The sequence below is a fragment of the Parasteatoda tepidariorum genome, chromosome 2 (assembly GCF_982258835.1).
Source record: "Parasteatoda tepidariorum strain Cologne lab strain chromosome 2, Ptep-v5.0, whole genome shotgun sequence".
Classification (NCBI taxonomy): domain Eukaryota; kingdom Metazoa; phylum Arthropoda; class Arachnida; order Araneae; family Theridiidae; genus Parasteatoda; species Parasteatoda tepidariorum.
This window is the reverse complement of record NC_141756.1, coordinates 95,596,536-95,600,348: the sequence shown is the minus strand read 5'-3', so window position 1 is coordinate 95,600,348 and position 3,813 is coordinate 95,596,536.

Sequence of the window (3,813 nt, the reverse complement as noted above, 5' to 3'; positions counted from 1 at the left end):
TTTGTTTATGGATTATGTATGCTGTACTTAATGAACACCACTGATTAAGGTTGGCAATGTATTTAATTTGTTTATGGGTTTTACTGAATTGAAGCAACCTGTTTTTTCCATAATTTTTACTACCGATAGAAGAAAAAAAAATTTTTTTATTCCTGCCATTTCTGTTAACATCTGTCTTTTTATTTAAAGAAAAATAAAGCTATGCACTTGAACATTCTTTTAATATGATCAAAGTCTTGAAATTTACACGATCATTTTAAGAGCTAATATTCAATAAATATTTGACATAGGTATTTTTTATGATTAAATTCAGAAAGATTAATTTTCATCATATGCTAATAAAAAAAGGACAAGAGCTATCTAACTTTTATATATTAATATATAAAGCCATGGTAGCCCGGTGAATAGAGCATTAAACTTCAGTCTAGAAAAATCGTGGTTCGATCCTAAAAGCAGCTAAGATCCACCAAGTATATGCCATATAGATTCATGTAAAATCTGTTGAATGGATGGCTCTGTTGTGGGTTGCTGAGCACTACCATGGGTACAAGTATCTGGAGAAAGTTTCCTCCCCATTCAGATCTATGGTTAAATTCTGGAAGTGGCCTCGCAAATGAGTGAGGCTGCCATCTATTGGGGGGTTCTGTGTTAAATCGCATTTTCTCCTAAGCTGTGCTCTCTTGTCTAACGAAAAGTATTCCTTACTGACTGAATTCTCATAGAACAATGCCTGACGAGCTTGCCTTATCCAAGTGTCATTAGAAGCAACTACACATTAATATATTATCAGTGGCTGATTTATGACTGAATTGATTGCTTTTATGACTGAATACTAGCAAAACTTTTGTGAATTAGTCAATGGGGTTCATTTTAAATAATATAGCATCTTTTTTTTTATTATTTCTTGTAAAACATGGTTAATTGTTTTTAGATTTATTCAAACTGAAGTAGCAATTATGAAAAAAAACTTGTTTAACATTTTTTTTAAATGTAACCACTTTTGCAGTTCAATGATATTATGTTTTTAAAAATTCTTCTTTCTATATGAATAATTTTTTTTTAATTGTAAGATATATGATGCTTGACTATCTTAACTGATATAGCTCTATTAATGAACCTTGTTAAATTCAGTTTATAAATTTTTGAGGTATTTGCACAAAATATTGCCTTCATCTATTTATATACCTTTCTTATTTTAAATTGATTTGTTAAACCTTCACCTCCTAAAATTTTACTTTTTACAAAATGTTTTATTTGATTGATTTTTATCAAATAATAAACTTCATTGCTTATCGAATAATATATATATGATAAAATATTGCTGTGTATTGCAAAAATATAATCTGTAGTGTTGCTGAAATTTTCTGGAAAACCTGGAAAAGATGGGAATTTTATTTATAAAATTGAGTTGGAAAACAGCTGTATCTCTTTTAATGATTTTATATATTAATGAGGGTATGTATTTATATGTATATAAATTTTATTTTACTCCAACTTTATCCATGTTTTTGGTTAAAACCACGAATGCTATATTAGAGTGCATATCAAAAATAGCTTGTAATTCAGCAGTTCAGTCATGTGGCACTTTTATTGTATTTCAAATTTATTTGCAATTAATATTAATAGTACATTGCTCACTGGTTAGTGTCATACTTAGGTTGCGAGCAATATGTTGCTTTACAATTATTGCAAAACACTTGGATCTTAAATAATAAAGATTAAAAGTGCACTCTTTAAATTATAAAACTTGGAATCTTTAAGTTTGAAATTTTATTTGTAAAACAAATTTAATTAATAAATAAGATAGTGTAAAAATGTATCGATGCAAAAATAACTAAAAATGACACATAGCTATGTAAAGAAAAAAAAGACATTTTTTGTAATTGGTTTGGACCTCAAAAATGTGTTAAAAATTCTTTGGAAGTCCCTATCTTTTTATGCACTTCTTAGGGGCAGCGCCCAAATAAATTTCCCTGACGAGTGCAACCAAGAAAAGCATTTATTACAAAACTATTTGAAAAATCTTGTATAAAAAATTTTTTTTTAAGTATTTCTAACATTTATTTTTATAAGTGTGCACCAAAATACTTCTGAAAATTACATTCAATAATTTAAGCTACCAAACTAAAAAAAAATTTTCAAAATGTTTACATTTTTATTGTATTTAAATTAAATGCAAAAAAAAATATTTTAAATTGAATAATGTAAGTAAAAAAGGTAAAACAACAAGCTCAAGTGTCTTATGTTAAGTGTCAGATTTTTCCTTGTATTATTTTTTAAGAATCAAAAAAATTTCTATTAATTATAGCATTTAATTTAAGAATGCAACTTTTGAGCTCAGTTAATAAATTAAATATGACATGTTCAAACAATATTTGTGATTTTTTTAGATAAGAAAAAAGTTTAATTTAAAATCGAAATATGGTTTTTGTTTATTGGATTTACGCACCCTCCCTTCTGGGCAAATATGACTTATCTTGAGTTTTTTTCTTTAGATTTTAGCTCAGGACGGTCTCACTCTCAGCCTTATTTATATTTTAATTTTCACATCACACCTTTAATGATTCCTTAAACGTATATAAGTATAAGATGAAAGAAGAAAAAGTTGTAGTTGCAGGAAAAATCAACTTTTATTTGTCAGTTGCTTGTGTTGGTCAGTATTTTTAAAAAAGTATTTTTAAAATTTTAATCAGTGATTTAAGGGATTCCATAGCTATTTCTCTCCTCTTCCTATGTAGTATCTTCCTTTTCTTTCTGCAAATAATTGTACTTTTTGGTCCGTTATTATGTTTTTAAAAGCATGGTTTGGAAAGGTAATTATCACAAAATATTTTAAATTTTTGCTATAATATATTCCGATAAATTTGCGATTAGTCTGCGAATTCTATTTTTTTTTTTACTGTACCCTACAAATTATCCTACTGAACTCAAATTTGATATATAATTTCCATTCATTTTACTAATTAATACTTTACCATATATATACATACACAGTAGTGAATCTCAAAATTGTTCCCACACTTTGAATATTTGTAGTAAAAGTGTAAGTACATTGGAAATTAATTCAAATACGAAATTCTTTTTCATATTATCTGTATTTGGTTCTGTATGAAACTCAACCTTTACTTTTAAATATTGACTGTTTCAGAAAGAAAAAAATTCCCAGAAAACATTCCCAGATTCCCAGAAAAACTTGCTACCAAAGGTCATTATAAACTGAAATTCAAAATTAAATTTATCGTCTGACTCTGTAATTTAAACTTATCGTCTGGTACTTTAATTGGGTATAATATAGCCTACGTCACAGGTTGTGTTGTTCCTACTAAATTTAACCCATGAACGGCATTTTCTGCGAGCCTAACTTCAAGCCACAAATAAACAAACGAAGTGTTCGATCGTTTAAATAGCTGCTCGCCAGATTTTATTGCATTATAAAGAAAAGTTATTGAAACTAAATAAACAACAACAACTAAAACAAATAACAACAACTACTAATAACAATAACTAAATAAACAACAACTAAATTCCATTCGTTTAGCATTGCGTCATATGTTGTTCCTACTAAATCGAAGTAGTTGTGTTTTTTTCATATTATACCCAATTCTTAATTTATTATTATTGTTATTGTTTTTTATTGATTAATATCTTTCTGCATTGTGGTGGCATTTGAAATATTGTTCAGCTTTAACTTTAACTTGCTTACTTCGCAATATTATATTTATTATTTTTATAACTGCTTTTGTCGTTGAGAAACAACGACTTCGAAAGTTGATTGTTTCCATCATGCTTGTCGTAAATCAGTTCGGAATGTTG